The 26,844-nt window shown below is 44.0% G+C and overlaps 1 protein-coding gene across 12 annotated transcripts in view; it reads right to left on the bottom strand.

The window, feature by feature from the left end:
- Positions 1-25,790, bottom strand: part of nrcama (neuronal cell adhesion molecule a) — a 50,689-nt gene extending 24,899 nt beyond the window's left edge. For 11 of the 12 annotated variants that reach the window (XM_077006712.1, XM_077006718.1, XM_077006720.1 and 8 more), the window contains exons 1-2: positions 25,639-25,790; positions 5,323-5,396 (exon numbers count right to left, since the gene is read on the bottom strand). The gene's annotated coding sequence lies outside the window, so the exon portion shown is untranslated. Of the gene's footprint in view, positions 1-5,322; positions 5,397-7,027; positions 7,128-25,638 lie in introns of those variants that run through there. The other variant, XM_077006713.1, reaches the window with a different exon arrangement.
- Between the last annotated feature and the right edge of the window lie 1,054 nt (positions 25,791-26,844).

Genomic DNA, 26,844 nt, shown 5'->3' with positions numbered 1-26,844 from the left:
GGACTCAGTGAAGCGACAGACTCTTACTCTGCACATTGTGAATCACTGGGATTGACAAACGCGAGATCGTAAAAGGGAAGCTAATGCGTTGGGATCGTGACGCCAATTCCGTTACACAGGCACAGCGGCTGTGAGTGAAATCTCTCTTGAGCACGCCTTCTGCAAGCCATTGGTCCACCGTTCTTCCTGGCTCTCCTCCGCAACACAACCTGGCCAAAGATCCTTACTCCTCCAGGCTGCAGAGCCAAAAGAAGGACCATAAGGTCTGGCACCAGCCCCACATCAGTGCACCCTGCCTAGGGTAGCCAGGGCTGGCTCAAGCTTGGTGCTTTGTTAGATGACCACAGGCACCAGGAGGCAAGGCTGTCAGATGAATCATGGTGCTTCTGAGTCACGGACCCCTATGCAGACTGTAATGCACTTCCCTTCTACACTTTCCAATCGCATAGACCAGGTGTAATTTTCATGGGTATGACCATGTGAACAAATTATCCTGCAAAATGACAATATGAGAAGCAGATAACAGGAACACGTTTGCTCAGGCTGTGGGGGAGACCTCATGCTTTTGATTTACACTGTCCTCCCAGGTCTGTTTTGACCTATTCGCTTTATCTCTAAAGTGTTTGACTAACAGCTTTTGAAAGGACAAGCTGCCCGTTTGTTTATCTCAACATAATGCCTGCATTAACTAAAAGAGGTATATGCAAACGGTTAGTGTGATTAACATCTGAATGAAGTTTTGCTAGTGTACTGACACTGAATTAAAAGCAACCCATAATAGCCCGTATTCATCTGGTCACGTTACATGGGCCTCACGCCATGGCCTGTGTGCATCTTAACTCACTTGTGTAAACAAACACTGAGGCAGCTTGGCACAGGGGTTTATGAGATTGCAGGCCAAAAGGACTTCAGTTGTGTGGTGCCAACACTAGAAGTATCTGACGTATAACCAGATAGCAGTTATGATCCAAGAGATTCCATGTATTAACTTTTGTGTGTGGTCAGTATAGTGATAGGATTAGTAATGATAGTTACAGTAGGACAGGACAAATATGTGATGCATTCATGTGTCATGAACCGCATCCATCATGTAAGTAGCCACTGGAATGCAATGGGCAAGTTATTGGCAAACACACACACACACAAGCACACCATAGTCCATAGACCATAGACCAACATCCAGTACAGGAATGTCGAGCCTACATGAATATGTCTAACAAAGCCAAATATACTTAACTGTCTATTGGTCCTGAGACTACACAGATCCCAAGGCACCTTTCAGGAAGAGTCCTCTCTAGTCGACTGAACCCAGACTCTCTCAGCTTATAATTTTCTCTCTTTAAAAAAAAAAAAAAAGGTCTATTCACCATATTTAAAGAGACATTCTCATTTCTTCACACTGTCACATCTTAGGTTTAGTTATACTAATGCACAACCCTTAAGTGGTCAAACTGTACGTTAATGGGCAACTAGGTGAGAACACATGGGAACAAGCACATGGGAACACTGGGGCAAAACCGGGTCCTTTCACTCCCCGCAACAGTACGCCCTCTCTGCTGAAGCCTCGGGGCTCGAGAGATGAGATCGCCACTTCCCCTCCACTCTGTATCCAAGGCAACGTGCTCGCACGATGGGCTCGGTCACCCTCTCTCACACACGCAAACACAGACGGAGAAGCACACACAGAAAGGCGTGCAGGCCCGTCTGTCATTTTAATGTAAATGTGCCAAAAGGAGGCTGCACAGAGAAGCGTTCGAGAGCTCTCCGCTGTCCTTGGGAACAGACCAGAGGGAACTATTCTTTACCTAAGCGCCAAGTGTCTTCAGGGCAAGAGATCACACTTGATTAAATGTCACTTTTGAGGCCACAGTTTGGCATAGCAGAGAGCTGGGTCACAGAGGCATTCCAGCATTCTTTGACGTAAGTATTATTTACTTACATGTGCTTCTTCGACAAATGAAGATGAGTTTTGCCTTGCAGTTACATTGTTAGACAACATAAGAAAGAGGGTTAACTATTTTGGAGGACATGACTTCATGGCAGGAAAAAAGGGGTTGAATTTCATATCCAGTAAGCTGACACAAATGTATCATTTCATGAATTTCGCTCCACTGAAAATCAATACACCTGTATCATTTTCCTTTTACATTAGCTGGTCTGCTCTATAAAATCCTTAGCTGTGCCATCATTAACAATGTCCCAAAGCCAACAACCAGCTCTCCTGGAAATCAGACTACTCTGAACATTGCGTCTGCATTGTGTGTGTTCCAGCGGCTGGCATTAGTGTAACAACCCTGTACAAATACATGAGCTCAACACTTTCCACACAAGAGCCAGAAAGCGATTGTGCGAGAGCTAGCAGGACTCGCCTGTTTCAGCAGTGTTTGCAGAACATGAGCCTCCCTTCTCTCCTGGGCTTTTAAAGCCACTGACCACCAGCAGAATTCTGGTGGGGTCGCTTCAGTTGTGTTATGGTGTTTACGAGCAGTGTGAGCCAAGTCTGGTAATAATTCTGGTAAATAAAAATGTAGATACTCTCTGTCACAAGACAAAACTCCAGAACCATGACAAACGTCAGCTGAAAGCTAGATTCTCAATAGACCTTCAGTAATCAAAATGTCAAGGCACCTGATAGACTTTGGGTAGACATATGGGTAATATGGCATTGGTCTCCCCAGAGTAAACAAAGAGTAAATGGAAGATCTATCTCTGAGGAAATTTTGCTATTCTACTTTCTGAACGCTTATGCAGCTTATGCCCCACAGCCATCTAACACCTCTACACTCACGTGTCTCCATGGGCCGCTGGGTCAAAGGCATGGCAAAGGACCCTTGGCTGTGCAGCATTTCCCATCATTTGAAGAGGTAGGTTGAGAAATGTTCTCAATATTTTGTGTTTCTCTGAATAGAGTAGTTTTTTTTCTCACAATGTCAGTTCCACCTACTACGCTTAAGAATTCTCCACAAATTGTACAATGCCACCAAGCCAAGATGGTGTAGGCTAGCACGTGGTTCCTCTGATACACATATACTGTTACCAGCACAACATTACCGCATGGCTCCACATGCTTGGAGAAGGGCATCACCCCACAACTCCACCTACACTGCCAGGCAGACAGCTGGGGAGGGGTGATCTGTCCAACCCAACCAGAGAGTGATGCTCACTTGGACTCTCATCCAGACGGTGCTGGCATCACCAGAAATTGAACCAGCAGTCGTCCAACGATAAGACTAATCCAAATGTTCTTAGGCAAGTGGAACACCAAGTGGACAGAATGGATGTCAAGTGGGAATTCAAGTTGACAGAATGGAAGTCAAGTGGGAAATCAAGTTTGTTTCCTTAAATAATCAAATACAGTTGAGCAGACCATATAATTTACATGTTTTAAAATCAGAGGGTAAAATAAGGTAAAGTAATCCTTTATTAGTCCCACATTGGGGAATTTTTGATAAATAGTAATATGAGGCTAAAATTAAGTAACAAAAAGACATACAGACTAAAAAACACTGATGATCATTCTGGAAACAGCAGAGAACAAACACAACACACAGGATTCAGTTTGATTTCACTACATGTAGGGGAAGCAGCTAAACTTGAATTTACTGAATTTACTGAAGCCCTCTATAGTGGAGGTAATATGTTTGTATGTTTCATCATGTGCCAAAGTGCACCCATCCCAGCTTTGGTTTCAGCGCTGTGTTCATTGTCCAGGAAGCAAACAATGCCCTCCTGGAAATGACCGTTGAGCCCTAGAAACCATACACACATATGGTTCAATCTGAGCTCTGCAATTGCTTACACTGAAAGTCACAGTGAAGTTGTTGACCACAGACTCAAACATGACCTCACTGAGAGGATTTAAACCTCAGTTTGAACATGACCTCATTAGGAAATTAAGAATTTAAACCTCAGTTCAAACATGACCTCATTGACAATTTAGACTGAGATACCTCATATTTACTACTGAGATGTCTCATATTTACTACAGAGATACCTCATATTTACTACTGAGATGTCTCATATTTACTACAGATACCTCATATTTACTACTGAGATGCCTCATATTTACTACAGAGATACCTCATATTTACTAATGAGATGCCTCATATCTACTTCTGAGATGCCTCATATTTACTACAGAGATGCTTAATATTTACCAAAATCTGCCACTTCTAAAGTACGCTCATGCAGTTTTCCTCGAAAATATCGGCAGCATCTTTTATTTATTACCTTGTCATAATGTGGCCATTATGATGCTGATTAGTCACACAACTCCAGAAATATGAAGCCAGTTTAAATGTAATTCCTCATTGTAGCACCCTGAGGATAGACGAGTAATTAGATAATTTTATGAGTTGCCCTCATATCCATGGGATCCTGTATACATGAAAATATCACACAAGATAGTAAAGGCGGTCTGTATTTGTCAAGGTGTTTAAAACATAGTGACAAATAGGCAGAAATAGCTAAATGATTGTTAGTGCACCTATTGCTTTTTAAAAAATCTATTCACAGGACACAAATACACACTGTAAGAAGAAAAAGAAAACAGAACATAAAATATTCATGACAGCTTTTGAGCATGTGCAGACATTTTGGGCATCCCACATTTTAATGGAAGCAAGCCAAGAGGGAAGCAAAGCATTGTCACAGATGGCATGATTTCTATAAGAGATAAGAGAACTGCACAGGATTTTCTGAAAGTTGATGGTCTCTAACACACCCAAGACATGTTGATCTAATATGACATGGGAGAGCAGACACCAGGGTGAGCTGTCACAGTGTAGTGCAGGATGAGAGAAAAGCTTGAAATGTGCTGTTTAATCAGTGGGTTTGGGACTGAACTGTTGAACAAGAACCTGTTCACGGTGATGTGGGTGATGCTCATGATGACGGTCACAGGAATTGCTGGTAAAGAAAATGACACTATATAATATATTTATGAAAAAAAAGTATAACTATAGAAATGGTGATAATTTGGTCCTTGCCTATTGTTTTGATCTTACATGTGTTGAAGGAAGTCAATATGTAAATGTGCCATATTTGTCAATTGTGATTTCCACCCCAATTGAAATTTGTCCTCTGCATTTACCCATCTGTGCAGTTAGAACACACACACACACACAGTAGTGATTACTAGGGGGCTGTGGTGCACACGTGCCCAGAGTGGTGGGCAGCCCTAGCCCGGCACCTGGGGAGCAGTTGGGGTTAGGTGCCTTGCTCAAAGGCACCTCAGTCATGGCCTCAGCCCTGGGAATTGAACCCACGACCCTCCGGTCACAAGACCAGTTTAACCCACTACATATACACTACCAGCCTTACCTCATTAGATCCACTCGACTTGGTGTTGCTCCTGTACTTTTGTCCGCAAGTTGGTGGATTACAGGTTCTCAAACCTGAAAGCACAAAAAATATCACACTGTAAAATACACAGCTTTTAAGTTCAGAATAAATAAAAATTATTACCAGAAAAGAAAAGACCAAAACACAATGTTTAATTGTTTGTAAAGTTGGAATGTCATTCTGATTCTGCCAGTTGTGTTCCAGCGGTGTTCTTCTTCTCTATTCTATTAGGACAACCAAAGCAAACGATTCTAATAGAAAGCACTATGGCCTGTGAGGGACAGCCTGCCAACAAATGTGCTTGTTCAGTGGAACGTCCTGGACATTTAAATCCCCTCAGTGTCTGTGCATGCCTGAGATTTTATCTTTCAATCCATCTTTTATTCTAGCAGCACCACTGACCCCATTCAAATCATTCTGTTTTTCTTCTTGACCCTGTTTTTTATCTCAATGCAGGAAAAATTAAATAAAGCGGATAATTAAGCAAAAGCGTCCTCGATTAATGAGGAGTCTCCTCGCCTGAGACGTGATAAGAGGGTGGTGAGGACAAATGTAATCATTTAGAAATACATAAACACACAGAGATAATATAAAATAGCGTATATATAGAATGCACACAGTAATGCTTTATTGGAATCCCCGCTGGGATTTTGGACATGTATTGTCTTGTTGCCAATGTAAAGACTCGTCCTAAATCAACAGACAAAATTATTAAAGAACCGGATTTGATTTGCAAATGTACACACACACACACACACACACACACACACACACACACACACACACACACAAACACACACACACACACACACACACACACACACACACACACACACACACACACACACCCTGTGCTGCTTCATGCTCGTGCATACGTTAGACTGCTCCCGGGAGACGTGTACATTAATTTCACATTAGCAAAAACATCACAAGGTCTCCACAGCTGCCAGTGCTCCTGGGCAGGGTCTCGTTTTCCGCTCCCACCGAAGAACGTGAGGGACGAGAGCCCTGCACCCCCCATCCTCACACGCTACACACGCTACACACGCATGCAGCCACAGTGAGAAAGAGAGAGATGGGGAGATCGCTAAAAACTGCTCTGATGGGCTCCCACCTTGCAAGAGCTGACCTGAGCTGTTGCTATGGAGACAGGGCGAATGCCAGATTTGCAGGGGGGGCTGTTGCTGGCAGATTCAAAAGGTTGCATCTATTATTGAAAGACCAAAACGTGGAAAATGCTGCATCATCGCACAGCCAAGGAAGAAGTATCAGCAGAAACACAGGACACAGGCACAAGACCAGCCTGGATACCTCCACTACACACAGACGAAAAAAAAAAAACAGTCCAAAACCTGGAGCAGTCATACATATGTTAAAGACACATCTCATAATTCATAAGATGGGACATTTTCCAAATCACATGTCATGAATACAGACTGAAGCTTTCACAATCATACTGTCTAAAATAAATATTTGACCTCACAGTCATACTATACTGTTGTAGTGTTCGAATGTAAACAAAGAAACCGACCGACTTTCCCCCTGTGATCAGACCAAAACAGCTGATAGCAGGTATATACGGTACGGCGTGCACCTGCCGGGGGCTTTCAATCTGAAATGGATTCACAGCCAAAGTCAAAGTGAAAGAAGGAACGAAAGAGGAGAAGAGACCGGACACACGTACCTTCTCCAGGTGTGACCCTGAGTCGGGGGTGTGACAGCTGAGGAGAGCGAGAGAATAAAGGATGGAGCGATATCCCACCGGCACCAGTGTCTCGGTGAAAAGCGGTCGTTCCGGGGTAGAGGCGGGCGGAACTACCTTGCAGGGAGAGGGGGAGGGGTCAGGCTCCGTTAGCATACGCGGGAGGTGTGCCTCTCAGCCCGGACCCTGTGGCTCCACAAGCCCTGTGAAGCTGGTAGTGTGTATTGATGGTGTGTGTGGCCCTGTGAGCACTGGCACACCCACACGTGCGTGCACACCTACGCCTCTTCCTCCTCCCTCACTAGATTTCCATGTGCCTTTGTCATTGTACACGTTCACTGACAGCATCTGTCGGGATGCGGGTGGAGGGATGCTGGGTGGGGAAATGACTGACATCTTTATATTCATAGAAATAACAGAGCCAGCTCTTGGGCACGGCAGATTTGTCTGCCACGTCTGCTTGTCACTGATGAGCTGAAGATTTCAATTAACCTCTAATAGCTGAAAGCAGCGGGCCCAGACAAAGGGTGTTCTCGGCACATGCGATAAACTACAAGTACCATCATGCAATGCACAGCTCAAATGCCAGAACCTTGCCTGCTGATCTCAAATCTGTGGATGAAGGACAAGCCACTATATTTCATTGTTTTCAGGACAAAAGGAATTGCAGCATTACAAAAGGCTGCATATGTACCAAGCAGATGGCCCATAACGTCTAACATTTTTATGCAGGCTACCATTTCGACAGCATCCTAGCTGTCCTGACTGCTACCTCCTGACTATTATCAATACCACTGATTAAATACACACTTTGATGAGTAACATCTGTCAGTAAGTGTGAACTGTAAGGCAGCTTTTCAAATTCTCATTTTTTATAGATTATGAGGAAGCTGATACCTCTTTCTCAGAACAACCACACTCCTAAAACCCAAGGGCTAATCAAGGAACAATAGAATTTTGTCTCCAATAATATTAATTAGCCCCCTGAGACAAGGCCATTAAAACCTCCCAGTAGCTGACACATAATGGCTAGTGGCTTCAACACTGAACGTGACAGGAGAACTGAAAGTAGCAAGGCTTAAAACAAAATACTATTTTCTTACCGCTTTATGAATAAGCATTCAAATGATGAGAATCACATTACTATGCAAATGCTCAAATATGTATAGACATATATTTGCTAATTCCCATACAATACAAACACCCCCACCCCACCCAGTACGGCTGTGTGTTATGTACATATTCATGCTGTAGAATGAATGGCACTAATGACTTTCCACTCTCTCAGCATTTTCATTTGCACAGACAGAGTGTTAACATCCGTCAGACTGGGGAGCCAAGCGAGAGCGTGCACACACACACACACACACACACACATACACACAGAGCTACACAATAGAACATGCAGAGGCCTTTTCACAGAGGAGATTTAGAGCTCTCCTGCCGTGGGTTTTAGTTCAGGACAGGCCCGCTGCTGCCCGTCCCCCTTCCAATATCAGCACGTTGTCAGGGCCAGCGGACAACAAGGGACACACATCCCAGCAGCCTCTGTGTGGAGCAGACTGACCAAAAAGCAGCTGGCTCTTTACATCTGTTTCTCTGAATTTAATTATTTTGATTTCAGTGAGGTGCTTTATACTATACTGTTGATCCTGCAGAGAGCATTTTCATGTAGTTTGCAAATAAATAAATAAATAAATTGACTGTAGATCCGGGTGGAGGTCTGAGCCTGTGTTTAGGAATGGTTGCGCTATGGATACACAGAGTGTGTTCTCACTAGACTGGATTTTCTAAGAAATAAACATTTATGGGAAGTCATATAGTTTGAAAACAAAGGGATGGGGGAGAGAGACAGATAGAGAAATAAACAAATAGAGGGAGAAGAACTGAGAGGGAGAGAGAGAGGAAGAGAAAGGGAGAGAGAGCATTGCACTTAATTTTTTACTGTGAAAAATTCAAATTCAAATTATCGTGAATGTTTAAAAAATATTATATACTGGTATATATATAAAGAATATATGCAATTACTGTTAATTACCTTATAGTATAATACTGTACCACTTAAGTGGATGTCTTATGACTTAATCGGTCAGGACTAATATCAGAATTACTTGCCCTCTTCAGTATCTTATTCTCAGGAATTGAACCGAATTCTCAGGAATTGAACCGAAATGCATTTAACTGGATTCAATTAAATGGGGGAAGGGGTGCTACAAATGCAATTAATTACCCTGATTCAGGAGCTGGTGTCCTACCTCTGCTGGGGCCGCATGTTGCAACGAGAGCGTACTCTTTTTTCTCATGGTAATGCAGCAGGCTGAATTAAGGCCTCCTGTGGGGAGAAAAGTGAAACAGGACCACAGCAGGGCTGCACACACTTCCTGTGCTGGTCCACGGGTCCTCAGTGATCTGTATGCACCAGACTGCAGGGTTACGCTGGCCTGCACGCAACCTCAGCATGACTCCACGACTCATCTTTATCCGTCTACCTTGTCCTCTTTCCCCTTCTGTGTCACTTCCCATGGAGCCAGCCTGTTTAAATTGGTGGCCATAATCTGGGCCTGGGCACGACTCAGTGGGGCCCACGTGGGCAGGAGGGGCCCGGTGGGATCTGGCTTGTGGTTGGGTTAATGGCTGGGTGTGGGTGCCTAGTGATGCTGCCCAGGAGAACATCAGTGGGCTGTATATGCGTCTCCCTGCACTGGTTTACTTAATAATGGATTTTGTGTTTTGATGCAAAAAGTGTTCAAAGAGTTTTGTAAATTTTTTGCAGTACTTCAGATGCATTGAACTGCTTCTATTAAGTAACATTTATTCAGACTGTGTAAAAATAAAGTGATAGGTTTTTTGTTGGTTTTTATTTGTTTTTTTCACAGATTTTTCTCTTTTGAAAATAAATAAACCTATGAATAATATTTATTGTAACAAAACAGTTAGCTAATTGCCTAAATGTCTGCATTTGTTTTGCCATGCCTTTTTGCACTGGCTGATAAGGATTTTGAGAAACAAAAAATTTGATGACAGTCACCCCCTCAAGTCCATAGCCTACTGGCCCCAGTTTGTAACCCTATGGCTAATGTGTCTCAGCCCAGGTGGGCATCCACGTGAGGGCCCAAGGAGTAGCCAGGGGACAAAATATGGTTCAGGTTTCAGCCCATTTAAAATCAATTCGGCCCCACATGGGCAAGTTGGCTGGGACAGTATAACAGCATATGGCCAAGCATTAAAAAGAGGTACTAACAAGGCCTCCATGCAGGTAAAGCAGTCCCTCTGCAAGAACCCAACCACAGAGAGCTGATTAATGCACACACTTATCTCCAATGCCCAATACCCAAAGTAATATGACATTTCTAAAAGGAAAACACGAGTTCACAGCAGAGAAAATCAAATCAGAGGCTTCTAATCTCTCAGCATCCACTTCTGCCTTCTCACCATGGCTTTCAAATGCCATCAACGAACGACCCCCGGAACGCGTGGTCCAAGCACACGACATCATTGCCATGGCAACGAGCCCATCAACGCCGTTGCCACCCCCGCCAACTTTGGCCCCACACAAAGCAAAAAAAAAATGCGAACACCTCAGACAGGACATAATCTCATACAGGACGCAAAGATGAAGCCAGTCGAGAAAATAACGGAGTAAACAAACAGTCAAAATCCGGGTTGGGGGTGGGGCTTTGGGGGGACAGACGGAGCAGGCTGATGAGGGATGTGTTCCTCCACCGCAAGCACCACCAGCTGGAGCTGCAAACAAAGAAGGGTGGAGCACCAGCTGCCTGAATGAAGTGCAGGACAATTCCAAGTGTAAGGCTGATGGAGGAGACCTCTGGATTAAAGGAACAGCGTAGCTCCAAGCTATTATTAGCTCCACTAGAGGGGAATGACCTTCCCTAAGCCAGCAGGCTCACTCAGTCGACCAAGAAATACAGTCAACGCACAGTCTTGAGGCTCATAAAGTCACACTGGGCCATTTTAACATCTACTCAAATCTCACTTTCTGAATGGGTCTCTCTGACAGAGGCAGATAAGGAGGCAGCGTTTAGGATTTTATTTTAATGGTAAAATAAGCCTGATGCCCATCCAACAGAATTCTGTTACTCATCCGCAAACGTCGCAGTGCGGTTCAATATTTTCTATGTTATTTTTGGCAGCCATGCTGTTAAAGGTCTGGCGTCTCAAAGCGCAGAGATGAGAAAATGCTCTGGATATTGTCATGCCAACCCCATGGCTAGCATTAGATCCAGCATTACAGCCAATAAGTATAAGTAGAGATGCTCCGATGCTACAGATCTACTGTGAATGAATAAATAACAGCATTAGCTGCAGAACAGACACTTCCTGTCACAACGCCACCAAATGACCACCAACACCCCCCCCCCCCCCCCCCCCCCCCCCCCCCCCCAATTCTGAAGCAACAATATTGACTTTACCTCTCACTGTAAAGGACACATACTGGACATACTGCTGTTCTGGTGTAGTCCCTCTGAACTGTGGAGCATCCGATGTCCCAATATCTGACCACAAGCTCATTTCATTCAATGTAATGCTGCCAATGCCAAAAAGCATTATATCCCGAACCATCTCATTTCGGAACATTGAAACCCTGGATTTAACTACTCTTCAGAATGAAATCACTGCTCTAAACTGGAATGGTTGCGTGAATTCGGCACTGGATCTTATCACCTCATACCATAATGACCTCCATAATATTCTTGACAAGCTTGCTCCCATGAAAACTAGAAGTGTTCACTTTACTCACTCTTCCCCATAGTACACTTCTGAATTGTTGTTTGGAGCGTCTGTACAAGAAAACTGGACTAACATCCCACAAGGACATGTTTCACACTCATCTCCTTAAATTTAAGGATGCTATTCTTGTTGCGAAAAAAAAAAAATCTATTAAGCCTTCTCATCCTATTCAATTTAACTACAGGTTTTGACACCATCCCTCACTCTATCTCAGGGTTGCCAACTTTTGAAGATCACTTGGAGTGAGATTTGAACCTGGAGGAGGTTTTTTCGGCGTGAGATATCGGAAGTGTGGCGTTAGAGCGTGTGAAAACGGTTAAATGCATGTGTCTCACGCTCAAAGCGTGAGAGTTGGCAACCCTGCTATCTTGTTAGATTGCTTAGCATATATTGGTCTCAGTGATAATCTGCTAGGCTGGTTCTCCTCATACCTTTCTGAACCTGTACAGCATGTCCAATTAAAAAACTTCCACTCGCATCCATCTCATGTTACTAGTGGTGTTCCCCAGGGCTCTGTTCTGGAGACCCTAGTATTTATTTTACTTACTCCCCATTGGCCATATCTTTAGAAAACATGACATTCATTTTCATTGTTATTTTCATTGTTTTCATTGACACGCAGGTCTACATGTCCACCATGCCTACAGCTACTCTTCCTCCATCATCTATCTCTGATTGTTTAACGGAAATTCGAGCATGGTTCTCTACAACTTTCTCAAATTAAATACTGATAAAACAGAAATTATTCTGATTGGTACACCGTCTGCTCTTGCCAAAGCTAATTCATTCTCACTGATGATTCAGAACTCGCTCATTCCACCCAGGTTAAAAGTTTAGGTGTCATCTTAGATAACAATCTTTCTTTTCTGCACATAATATGTATATTAACAATATCACGGGATTCGCTTCTTTCCATTTACGCAACATAAATCACATACGTCCATTCCTTTCTCCAAATTCTGCTGCTGTTCTTGCCCTGGTTACATCCAGAATTGATTATTGTAGTGCTCTCCTTTATGGTTTATCTCACAAAATTTAACATAAACTTCAGATGGTTCAGAACATTGCTGTTCGCATTATTACTAAAACTCCATCCACCCAACACATAACTCCAATCCTAAAGCAACCCCACCGGCTTCCTGTTAAGTATCGCATACAATTAAAAATCCTCCTCCTTACATTTAATACAAAGATCCATGTTTGCTGGTAATATGGGTCTATGATCACATCTGAATATATTTCAACGCATTGATCAGATTACTGACAAAATATGATTCTAAGAATATTAAGTACATTTAAATGCACTCAATGTTATCATGACCCTTGAAGACCATGCTGATCATAGCTGTGATTGTGTTGTGTCAGCTATAGGCCTACTGCACAAGTGATGTCTCTTGTGTCCCACCAGATCTCAAAAGACTGGATTACAATATATTTTATTTATTTATTTATTCATTTTATTTTTAGGCACCTTTCAAGACACTCAAGGACACATTACAAGACAGACACATTTGGGTACATAACTTACAGGTAAGACAGTTTGAACAGATATGTTTTAAGGGATGTTCTGAAACTAGAAAGTGACTGAGTGGTGCGAATGACAGAAGGAAGAGAATTCCAGAGATGAGGGGCTGAGTAGCTGCATGCTTGTGCCCCCATAGTAGACAGACAGAACGAGGAGTGTTGGAAAGCACAGGAGAGTACAATAAGAAGTGTAGGGATGGAGAAGTGCAGAAAGATAACACCCAGAAAACATAACACCCAAAGCACACCCAAACACCCAAAGCAGAGTAAGTGTAGATATGCTGAGAAATCTGATTGCAGAGCTAAAATCCAGCTTTCTTAATCTGACTTTTAGGACATATTCTGATCTTAGAGTTCAGAGCATGCTGCAGAATCCACTTGCATAAACAGATAACTGGAGATTTCAGATTATTAAGAACATGTATACATTGTTCCTATTCAGTGAAAACAAATGGTCTGAGACTGAAAACACACACACACACACACACACACACACACACACACACACGGTGCAATATATGCTACCTTGACCAGGTCTCCCTTGCCCTGATGCCTATTGTACAGCTCGCCTCAACCCACCATCCATCAAGCCACAATGTAAACGTCCATCAAGGCTCTTCTGTCCTGGCATCCAGTGATGGAATGAATTTCCGGCTGTCTGTCCGGCTGAGTCATTGGCTGTCTGACTGAAGACTCACCTCTTCTGAGCACTAAAATATTCCCAAAATCCCCCAAAACCTGTCTGTCTGTCTGTTAATATAATTGACATAAACCTATCTATGCTCACATAAGAATATGTATTCAGTAAAGATGCTCTGGACAACAGCCTGTGCCGAATAATGTAAATGTAAATTCAAGTCCCTGAAGGACAGCAATATTCTGCTGAAAAACACTACACACTACATCTTGATAAAATTATCTAGACGACAGCCAAGGTGTTAAGCAGCTCAGTAGCTTAAGTGAGTATGGTGGACAATGATGACATCAAAGTGTGTCGCAATTGCAACAATTCGAACTATACTGAATGCAAAGCAACAAAAAAGTATATTCTAGTGTTTCTTACTGGAATATACTATTAGTATACCAGTATACTGAACGCGAGTATGCCAACTGGAATGGAGCCAGTATCTATTCTCCACCTGTCAAGATGACAAAGGGGACTGTCCCCGACAACAGCAGGGCCATTTAGCCCCATTTGTATCCAGTCAGGCTTGAGTGGGCAGCCATGCCATTTCCCTGGCGTGTGTGCCGAGCGAGCACACTCGCCCATGGGCCCCAGGGCCCCCAGTCTGTGCACATGCAAAAAACAACAAAAAACCCCTCCTGCATCCATTTTCATTAAGCAAAGAGGCATTATGACATCAACGGCGTCCTGTATTCAAATCCAGTCGCATGATCCGCACTAGTGAATGAGGACACCATAAATCAACACGGGTCACCTGGTCATTTGTTGCGAAGGTAATAACAATATTACTAAACACAAAAATTATTCATTTTGGAGCATCTAAACAAAGGAATAAAAATTATTTACACACAGATGGCAGTACTGCACAAGCCAAGGAAGGCAATGAAGAAGAAGTGGGAAAGAGGGAAACCTATAAAGCCGACCGTGAAGCCATAAAGGCTTAAAAACATTTTAGCAGGAACCAGCTTGTCAAGATAACTGATGAGGCTGGTGGAAGCTTGTGTGGTCTTAGTCCTCCAGGAATATCAATATCCAGAGAGAGAGAGAGAGAGGGTTGTTGTGAGATAGAAGCATTATGATAAGTAGTTTTATCATGTTGTAGTTTTGTAGTGTTGTAATCATAAGTAGTTTTTTATGTTTTTTTCTTTTCTTTCTTTGTTCCGTCAAATCATGATTTTGTAGATTGCATGCTGATGTCTTGCTGTTATCACTTTGCACCACACAAGACAAGACATGCGTCAGGAGAACATCATCTGATCAAGTTACCCCGCTCAGTAAATAACAGTGATATGTCAAAAGAAAGCTCACACCGTGTTTAAATTTCACTGTGGCCATAAAAGCAGAAAGCAGTGACACTCATTTTTAAAAGGAGTTAGAAACAAATTGAATCAGTCTGAAGCGGTACACTATGCAGTGTTTACTGCACCAGCTCTGAGCAGCTGCTGTATTAGTCACAAATATAGCTGGAGGTCTTTCTTTCTTTCTCTCTGTCTCCAGGGTGTGAGCAAACTTTGTCAGCCATTTTTGTCCACATGCTACCACTTTATAATCCACTCCCAGCCCAAAGCTTTGTCAAGCACACATAGGAAAGGCCACAACCCTAGACATTGCATTCTACACTTTTGGATACTTCCACTCAGTCTCCACAGGACTGGCTGTGAATCCCAACTGACCAAATGGATTTAATAATAATAAGAATTACCCTACACCCTACACATTTCATTTACTGAGTAACAGAGCTGGGCTGGGATGCAGAATCATGTTGCTGGACTGTGTTGGTGTTGGGCTGTGTTGGTATTGGACCGTTTGTGTGTTAAACCATTTTGGTGTTGGTTTTGGACCACACTGGTGTTGGTGTTGGTTAAGGACTGTGTGGGGTAGTAGCATCCTGTGCAATGAGCTATTGCTCTGCAAATTCACCACCAAGGGACAACCTTAATACTGGGGTCTGTGTTTTGTCTGAATAGTGCCAGGCTGTTGATGACACCTCTGCTTAATCAGTCCTTAACTGTCAGTCACGCAGAGTCCTGTTAGCGAACCATTTGGTTATAAAGAGAATAGACAACTGAAGGAAAGCAATTTGGAATGCTTCTTTAATGTAGCCACGAACAGGCCAAAGCCCATATCCTTACACACATTTGCATATCAGCAACAAAACAACAAAAAAATTTAATATTATGCCTCAAAACACACAGACACACATTCTCACACATTCGGCCATTCCCTTTATTTAAATAACACCACCATGTGTGAGGAACTTGCGGATTTGGGCTTGCAGCTTAATGTGTCCGTGAATATCCTGATCGTTCTCAAAGCGGTAAACTCGATCCAAATGAGCTTCCCTCCCTCTTTCCACATGTCTCCAGTCTCCATTCAGCTGTCCCAATACCATTTACCAGTTCAGGGCCCACATCAAGCCCGGACCCTTGCCTGACACGGGAGCTGTCTTCTTAAGAAATAACCAGCTCATAAACCCAGTTATAAAACATTATGTGTAAAAGTATTATCACTAATTATTTGAAGCTGTTTATCTTCTGTACAAATGGAATCCATTACTCAACAGAGAGTAAACTCAACTTGAAATGGCAAATTCCCCACTGCAAACACAGCACAAGGTGAATGCACACTGGTACTCAATTGTGTCACCGAGGGGGTCAGAGGGTATGCCAAGACATTACTGCTCTACTGACCTTAAACACACATCTCACATGCAGAAAAAATATAGGCTATAATCAGACTTGCACAGAGGTGCAAGAAAGGCTGCTAAGAGTTCCAGTCTCCCAAGGCGACAGAAATGCGACGTGCCACACTGAATAAAAACAGCAGTACATGAATGGTACAAAGTCATGAATGGTATTGAGAATTGTTTGATTTAGCTGGTTTAATCATATTATATATAGCCTATATATACTACAAACCACACAACAACAAACAACAACAAGAAAACGGTGCTGCACGCCTACAGGACGAAAGTACTTTGCTCATAAACATCAGTAACTCTGAAGTTGATTTCAACTGAGTACAGAGCTATCCAGTAAACATAAATCATAAATCAAAACTGACACACATACATTTTGTTACATACAACAATACATTTTGTTACGTTTAGCATATTTAGTATTTACTCCGAGAAACAGAGGGAGGTTTTTAAGGATGTCTTTTCAGTAAAGGATGGTAAGACAGATAAATCAATCTCAACATCCTACAGAGGCAGAACTGAAAATGGTAGGACCTAAATTGAGGACAAGTAACAGGAGAAGGTCCACTTACAATACATGTAAATTCAGAAAATAGGACAGGATTACACATATATTCACTGGGTATGATCCTATGATGCAACATTCTTTAACACCAAAAAAGAACACAGCATTGGGGAGCAGTGCTCAGCAGAAATGGAATCAAGTTTCACCTTTTCTCACTATTTCTATTGGTTGTGTGATAGTATATCTGTTAAAAACTCTGCAATCCAGTATCAAGTTTAGAGGTAAGATAAAGACTGACATAAAAAGAAACGGATCACTTCTTTCACTGCTTTCTCTTCCAATGCACCTACCAGGAGACATTTCCTTCGTGAGATTAGCCTACATTCCAAAAACCAAGCTAGCTTCATGATCCAAAATAGGCAATACAACAGCTCACAATTAAATTCAAATTCCGCATTGTTTTAAGCCTTCAAAAACCACTGGGAACATACAAGCTAAACCAGATCAGAAATCCAAACCACCCGCTAAGGAATGTTGGGGGTTCTAGGGCATGTGTTAAGATGAATAAGTGTTTTGAGATCAGGGCAGGAGACAGTGAGGTTGGGCAGAAGTGGACGCCTGTCCCATGAGACAGGATTCCAGTACTGGGCTAACTCAGGACATCAAGCACCAGCTATTTACCCACAGCCATGAAGTCAGCAAGCATTTCTCAGAAGCAGAGAATGGATCTCTGACCATAGGCCTCTTGTAAAACCGAGAGCTTAAAGGACCCACTAATTAAAATAATTCACATTTCTGAAACTGGCCAGGTTGGTCATATTTGTGGCTAAATGCTGTGGTTAAGCTGCAAGGGTAACTCAACGTTTGTGACTAAACATTTAAGAACTATGTAATAAAGGAAAAGGCAGTGGCTGTCAAACTATGTAAGTAGTTTAGAATGGCTCACATTCAAACCATATTTAATAAACGAATGGGAAAGTTTCAGTCAGATGTCATTTACCATTGAAATGAGCCCTGGCAGGACTACATAAAAAAAAAACAAATAGAATCATGTAAAAAACTGATAATTATTTTTTAACAGAGAAATGGAAAAAGTAATTAAAATCACATACACCATCCCACATCCAGAATCCTGCTCCTGTATAACATAGCTGTGTGTGTGCGCTTTTTCCCACACGTTGAGTTCTGCAAAGACAAGCCCACTCTTCTGGGACACACGCTGACGATGATGCGGCCAGAAGGCTGCGGCATTCTTTCTTGCCATTTGCTGTCACAGGGCTTTAGAAGTGCGGCCTCAGTCAGGGCGCCAATACTGCAGCACACGTGACCTCCCCTCTCCACACTGCAGCCAGGGGGCGCTGCACTAGCACCCTATAGTAATGGAGCTCTAGGTTAGAGAACCCGGCTGCCAGTGGCTGCATTAAAACAACTGCAGTCTCCATGTATTTTACTGACAGCACGTCTCCTGGATATTCATGAACCTCTTTCTTTGACTGCTCCATATCACTAAGTCACTAAGAGTATATGGCTCACAGGCCTGAGTGAGATCAAGCCAAGCGAGCACACCAATTTATTGTTTATACAAAAAAAACTGCCTACCACAAGCAATTAAATGCCATAGGTCTGATGGCTTTTCCTAACTCAAATATCTACATTTCACAATGTCATTCAAGAAAGATCAAGTGGTTCTGCTGTAAACAGTGGCAAATAAACAGGTTAACCATGGTGTTAAGTCTAAACTCAACGACAGTGGAGAAAAGAACTGAAGGGCTCTGAAAAACAACGGGATGCTAAGTGCTGGGACTCAATTGTTTTGTGTGTGTGTGTGTGTGGGGGGTGGATCTTGAGTTGGGTTATTAGCTTCTTCCCTACTCCATCTGATGGAGTCCTCTGAGCTAACTCAGTTTGCCATTTGCAAAGGAATAGGAGTGCAGACAAACAGTTCATCCCCATCTTTACACGATTCATTCCATGGCTGGGGACTCTGTTCCCTAACCATGCTGGCCAGACAAATTTTTCCCATGTCACTTACACTGGTTGACTGAGTAAAGGGGAAGATCAATAATAGACGGAAAGCAAGGACCCCCAAAATCCAGCAAAATGTCCAGTTAGGTTGATGTCCTCTGGTTTGTCTCAAAATCACAAAATAATTACAATGTGCAGAATACCAGCAGGCTGCTCTCTTTGACCTTAATCGCTTGTAATCATTTGCTGGCTCAGAACAAAGATTATATTTTAAATGATGCCAAATGATGTCCCCATGGCCCTTAACAAGTGACGGGATGTCTACTGATTCTTGACTGAGCATGACCCAGCAGAGTTTCTCATCTTCACAGCAAGGAGAACCAGAGCACGAGCCTTCTGAGTGTGATGGCGGTACACAGACCTTCCTCGATCCCCCAGGCTCTGAGTTGCAGCCAACAGCAGCAGTCTCTCAATTAGGTCGCGACAATATGCAAATGTTATTAGAGTTAAACCGTTTGAAATTTAGTAAGGAGCTGAGCTCTGCAGGAAATCCCCTTGAGTAGCATTGGAGAAGAACATGCTCACCAAGCCATGCAGGAAGGAATGATGAGATAAATGTCTCATCTTACTCTCACACATATTACAACATTAATAATATAGCAGAGACTAAAGTTCACAATTCCAGTGCCCTTCTTAGGGAGAGTCTCACTCCTTTTTTATACTTTGTCTCCTCATTCTGTCGCTCATCCTAATTCCTCCTTACTCTCTCATATATTCACAAATTTCACTGCATTTAAAAAGCCTTTGGCAAGTTGAAGAAATTCAGAGGAGCTGACGTAAAGCTTGTGCATGCATCTCTTTACCCAAATAAGACAAAATTAGGATAAAATGGTTAAAAGACCATGGCCTTGCAGAAGGATAAGGTAATGGCTTAAAATGAGGAAAAGAGGTATTTTAACACCCAGGTAAGAAATCATGGAGGGGTTTGCAATTTTCACATTAGGTGCATGTCCACAGTGAGAGACAATCTAAAAAAATCCAGAAATCAGAATGTATGATTTTTAAATAATTTATTTGTGTATTACTGCTACAAATAAGAAATAAGCAATTAGCAAAAATTCTGGCCCTCAAAGACCTGTTAGTCCGCCTCTAAAAAGTCCACCTCCACTCCACTTATTATTCTAAATTAGAAGCACCTGTTTGAGGTCATTAGCTGCATGTCCACCCCACACAATCAGTAAGACTCTAACTACTAACATGGCTAAGACCAAAGAGCTGTCCAAAGACACCAGAAACAAAATTGTAGACCTTCACAAGGCTGGAAAGGGCTATGGGGCAATTGCCAATCAGCTTTGTGAAAAAAGATCAACTGTTGGAGCAATTATTAGGAAATGGAAGGAGCTAAACATGACTGTCAATCTCTGTCAGCCTGATCTCACCTCAAGATCTCATTGTATAGCAATGATTCTAAGAAAAGTGAGGAATCAGCCCAGAACTACATGGGAGGAGCTGGTCAATGACATGAACAGAGCTGGCACCACTGTTTCCAAGGTTACTGTGGGTAATACACTAAGACGTCATAGTTTAAAGTCATGCATGGCATGGAAGGTTCCCCTGCTTAAATCAGCACACGTCCAGGCCCATCTTTGCCCATGACCATTTGGATGATCCAGAGAACTTTTTGGTCTTAATTCCACTCTCCGTGTTTGGACAAAGAATGATGAGTACCATCCCCAAAACACCATCCCTACTGTGAATCATGGGGGTGGAAGCATCATGCTTTGGGGTGTTTTTCTGCATATGGGACAGAACGACTGCACTGTAGTAAGGAGGGGATGACTGGGGCCATGTATTGTGAGATTTTGGGGAACAACCTCCTTCCCTCGGTTAGAGCATTGAAGACAAATCATGGCTGGGTCTTTCAACATGACAATGACCCAAAGCACACAGCCAGGATAGCCAAGGAGTGGCTCCGTAAGAAGCATATCAAGGTCCAGACCTAAACCCTATAGAAAATCTTTGGAGGGAGCTCAAACTCCATGTTCCTCAGCAACAGCCCAGAAGCCTGGCTGATCTGGAGAAGATCTGAGTGGATGAATGGGCCAAAATCCGTGCTGCAGTGTCACGTTGAGGACCCCGGCCCCTCCCCTTTGGGTGTGTGTATACGTAGTCCACGTGCTTTGTCTGCGTCTGTGGAAGTCCGTGGTGATGGCTATGTCGTGTGATAATGTGTCTCACCTGTGAATCGTCTCGTAATCACGTGGGGCTAATGTGGTTTGTCTATTTAATGTGCGCTCGCGCAGTGTCCTGTGCTCGTCGTTGTCTAAGTCTACACGTTGTGTGTGTGCTTGCTCCGTGTTACTCGTGCGCTATTGCGCAATACCTGTCAATTAAAAGTTACGTTTGCTCCACAACCCGAGGATTCTGTGTCTCGTCCTTGGCTGCGCCCGAACGTCACAGAACGACGAGCCGTCTGAGACACCAAGATAAGATGCCAGGCTACGCCACCCAGCCTAAGAAGGCGCTTCGCCCCAGCAAGCGGCACCACCGCTCTTCCTCCTCTCCCCCGCGCCGCAAAACCCCGTCGACTCTGGCGCAGCTGATGACGGACCCGGAGTGTTCTTACCTGCTGTGCGCGGCACGGGAAACCTCCATACCAGAGTTGGCGGAGGAGTACCGCCGGACAGCGGCGCGGGTGTGGGAGGAGAAGCACCCCGCTCCTTCCCGGGACAGCTCGCCCATACGGGTGAGCGTCCCTGAGCTCTTTGAGGCATCGCCACCAGAGGGCGAGCTTGGAGAGGAGGAGAACCCACCGACTCGGGAACAGCTGATGTCGGACCCGGTGTGCGCCCTCCAGCTGGCCTCAGCCCAGAAGGTGGAAGAGAGAGACCCCGAGCTGGTGGAGACCTTCCGGAGCGACACTCCCCTCCATCCCGCGCCCTCTCGCCTCCGGAGAAGGGTCCCAGCGTGATCGGCGTCACGGAGTCGACCCCGGAGACGGAATTCGGGGAGGAAGACTCCGAGGAGGAGTCAGAGGAGGAGGAGATTTACCCTCCGTCCATTTACTCCGCTCCCACCGTGGACTATGTTGGGGAGGGGGAGGAGGATGAGGAGTACCCTCCCTCCATCTACGATGACACCACCGTAGACTACGGTGAAGAGGAGGAGGAGCAGGAGTCAGAGGAGGAGGACTACTTCTCTCCGCCTGTGGGTTTCTCCCACGGTACAGGAGGGTGAAGAGGAGCGGGACCATTACCCTCCTTCGGAGGACGACAGGTCCACTGTGGATTACGGCGCGAAGGACTATTCCCCGTCCGTGGGCTCGGGAGTATACGAGAGCGACCCCTACACGGAGGACGAGGAAGAGAGCCTGCCCTCCTCCGTGGGAACTGTAAAAGGGAGGAGGACTCCTGGAGAGACCGCGTCCTCCAGACCTTCCAGGGCCAGCCCCATGGACTATTCCCGGGGTGAGAGCCCGGCTGAGTCCATGGAAGGGGTCCTGGAGGGTGAGGAGGAGCTGATGGATTACGAGGAGGAGCTCCCTCGCGCTGCGCCTGGTACGTCTGCCAGCCGCGCTGCACCTGGCACATCCGCCAGCCGCGCTGCACCTGGCACGTCCGCCAGCCGCACTGCACCTGGCATGTCCGCCGGTCCGCAGCGAGGGCAGGAGGGGGACTGCCCAACGCAGCGCCAGCAGCTCCGGATCTCTCTCCCCTACTCGCTCTCCTCCTGGCGCGAAGCCTGGCGCCTATGTCGTGTGTGTGTGTACCAGTGTTTGTTAGTCTTCCCCTTTGTGTACCTAACCCATTATTCCCTCTCGTGCCACTGTGTGTAAGCATGCCTGTGTGTGTGTTTGTGACCGTGTCGTTTAATGTGTCTAATGTTTTTTCCCCGGTCTTCCCAGGGAGGGTGTGCTAGGCGATTCGGGACGGACGCTTCGCCAAGGGCAGTCACCTCCCAGACGCAGGACTGAGCGCGTCGGATCCGCCCATCGTCGTGGGTTCGGGGCACTCGGTCCTGTTGGCACCCCGGGACGGGTGGTGCCCTTGGAGGGGGTGTCTGTCACGTTGAGGACCCCGGCCCCTCCCCTTTGGGTGTGTGTATACGTAGTCCACGTGCTTTGTCTGCGTCTGTGGAACTCCGTGGTGATAGCTATGTCGTGTGATAATGTGTCTCACCTGTGAATCGTCTCATAATCACCTGGGACTAATGTGGTTTGTCTATTTAATGTGCGCTCGCGCAGTGTCCTGTGCTCGTCGTTGTCTAAGTCTACATGTTGTGTGTGTGCTTGCTCCGTGTTACTCGTGCGCTATTGCGCAATACCTGTCAATTAAAAGTTACGTTTGCTCCGCATTCTGTGTCTCGTCCTTGGCTGCGCCCGAATGTCACATGCAGTGTGTGCAAACCTGGTGAAAAATTACAGGAATCGTTTGACTTCTGTAACTGCAAACAAATGCTGCTGTACAAAATATTAACATTGATTTTCACAGGTGTTCTAATAATTATTTACAGCAGTAACACACAAACAAATTATTAAAAAATCATACATTGTGATTTCCAGTTTTGTTTTTTTAGATTATGTCTCTCACAGTGGATATGCACCTAAGATGAAAATGTCAGACCCCTCCATGATTTCTAAGTGAGAGAAAAAGCAAAGGTGTTCAAATACTTATTTTCCTCCCTGTATATAGCTACGTGCACCTCCAGCCTTTAGAACTGCCTACAGCAAAAGAAAAAATTGGCCCATATTTTCTGAATGATCAACCCTCCAGATTGATCATTCAGAAAATGTGGGCCAATGTTTTTCTCTTGCTGCATAAGATAAGATGCATAAGATTGGTGCCTATAGACAATAAGCTATATAGGCCTAAATATAGGTAATACTATAAATAATATTATTAGCCACCTGGTGATGTGTCAGAATGAGAATGTTGTCGTCTATAGCCTGTTTTCTTTCCCTCAAAATACTTTGTACAAAGCAAATATTATTAATACTGGATCGGAAAAAATAAATCGCATCTCACTCTTCCAGTGGGTAGTCATATATTTTTACTAAAACATCTACCAGAGGTTGTCATTCCCAGGATCTGTTGGATCCAATCCTCCAGTTTGGGGTTCATAGCTCCAAGTGCCCCTACGACCACTGGCACATATACGGGGAGTGGGTCAGTTGGGCCAGTGAGGAGCGGAGATACTCCCACAATGTTCAGAAACTCTGTACAGACTTAATTTAGTTTAAAATGAATGTCCTGATAAATAACCTAGTGGATGTCATTGATTTAGTTGAGCTGTGCTAAACTGTTAATAATTGTGTGCCTCTTTAATTAGTTTTTCTGCTCGTTCTTCTACACGCGCTGTTTCTCGATCAGAAAGAAAACTCCTTCTTCTTTCGCGCCAATAATATAGAATACGTTTAGGTTTCTTATAGCCTATACAAAAGCGAAATGGCGACAAGGTGAAGTGTTTAATAATTTTGTTTTCTGTCACAATGCCACGTGTACAAGGTACCGCGACATGTCACCGCTCTACTGAGACCTCGCCGTACTCGCAAGAGAATTACATCTTAGTCGCTCCTGAGAACTATCTGATAAGGCTCTCAAAACGGTAACGACCCCTATTGTATCCAACCATCCAAATATTCGGTTATCATCCCATGACAGTCTACAACCGTATATAACTCTGACTCCACATACAAGTAAGATGACAGCAACCTCACAAGCTGAATCATTATGCATAGGTCTGCCTGATGGACGCGTGGTGGGAGACATCATCAGAAGCTGGTCATATTCTCTATGCAGATGAATGAGGAGGCCAGTGTGCACGATATATCATAAAATATAAGGGTGCCTGTGTTATTATGTTTCCTACATGTACTAGCTCACTAACATTACAAACCCCCGACTGAAATCCTTGCACCTGTGTACAGACAGCTAGCTCCTTGCAGCCTTCTTGAACTGTGAACATAATGATTTATTCACTAATTCTTTATTCACTATCAGTACATTGCATCAGCATTCGGGGATTGTGAAATAAAAACGACGATCACGTAATTGAATAAGACAACAGGCGAAGAAATTAGATAAATTGCCTGTCGCCGACTCGACAAGATGGTCATCGAAAATGGCCTATTCAGTTACAGCAGGCCTATGCATCAATAAGACAACAGCATAGAAACAGTCCGGTTCGGTTTATCTTATAACAGGCTCACCCAAAATAGACTATGATCTATTTCTCTTGATGCTGGTTTCAAAACGTATAACTGACACCTGCCGTGTCCTCAACAATAACTGCACCATCCTCGGTTGCTATGGGGAATGAACAACTGGTCATCCTCCCCATCGACTCATCCACTGCACCAAATGCGCATTTTTTTAACTGAATCCGTGTCTACTGTATAGGCTAAATGAAACGTGAAATTGATTTGGCATTTCGGTTGATGAAAGAAAACATCCCTGGCCGAAACTCACCGACTGTCGCGTTTGATCTCCGACCCTCCGGTTGTACAGAATTGAAGAGGTGATGCCTTTCCCCCGCGTATCCCGGATAGGGTCTGTCTCCGGGCGGTCGGCACCTTCCCGCAGCCTGAGCGAGCGCGCTCCTTTCTGTGGCTCCTCCACCAGCGCGCTCATCACGCCGCCCGAGCAGCGCCCACTCGCGGACGCTGAGTGCAAGCGCAGCTGCAGCAACAGCCACCATTTAGGTATAGAGAATAGATCCTGACGTTGACAATCGCCTTACAACAGTTGTGTGCGAGTCTGTTTTTTTTAAACCAGTGAATGAATCAAAAGTTTAAGTAACATCCGAAAAGGTAACAGGTTCACCAAGGTGAAATATTTGGCTTCCTGCAAATAAAAATCTGTTTTGTGTATTTTTGTGTGCTCAATCTAAATATGCGTTAAGAATATATTTAACGCCTGTAATTTTTTTATTCCACATTTCAATATGCATAGAATAGAAAAGGCGCACCAAGAAAAGAGGATTCTCTCTATGTCGACAGAACGATGACCCTGAAAATAGGTATAGATGTAGGCTATATGTACTGTATATATGAGTAATACAGGGAAAATATATTGTAAAAATAAAAATGTAAAAAAAAAGTAGATGTAAAAAAATTTTTAATTTGGTGATCCTTCACTCAGAAAACAGGAGCATTCTAAAAATTCTAATACACATTCAAATTTTTACGCAAAAAGTACTTTGCCTGTGAAGCAAGAAAGATCAGTTTTTATTGACCAGTGTTATAATTCTCACCCCCATACGCATACGCAGACAGCCACAGACGCAAATCAACTTCAAATCAAACTCGAACAACGGAGTATTTTTAGCAATAGGCTATGTATGAAACGCGGACACATTTATATTCACATATAATGAGAAACAGAGCATCTTGATTGCACGACTGCTTTGCAGCGTAGGTGGAATCTCGTTACGCCTAACAGCGGGACTCAGGGCCCCGGCTACGGAAGAACTACACCAGAAATATGGGATTCAATTCTCCCCACTAGACCACTGACCTGTTCAGATGAAAACAACTTCATCTGAACAGGTGTTACTGCATAATGATTTTGGGGGAAGAGGGGGAACTGTATTGACCAGAACACCTGTTCAACCATAAACCCCACATAAAAGACATAGGGATGTTATTTTATATACAAAGCAATATTGAGTCATTA

This window comes from Brachyhypopomus gauderio, chromosome 5 (genome assembly GCF_052324685.1).
Source record: "Brachyhypopomus gauderio isolate BG-103 chromosome 5, BGAUD_0.2, whole genome shotgun sequence".
Lineage (NCBI taxonomy): Eukaryota > Metazoa > Chordata > Actinopteri > Gymnotiformes > Hypopomidae > Brachyhypopomus > Brachyhypopomus gauderio.
The sequence above is the reverse complement of the archived record's forward strand: the minus strand, read 5'-3'. Positions and strand labels throughout refer to the sequence as shown.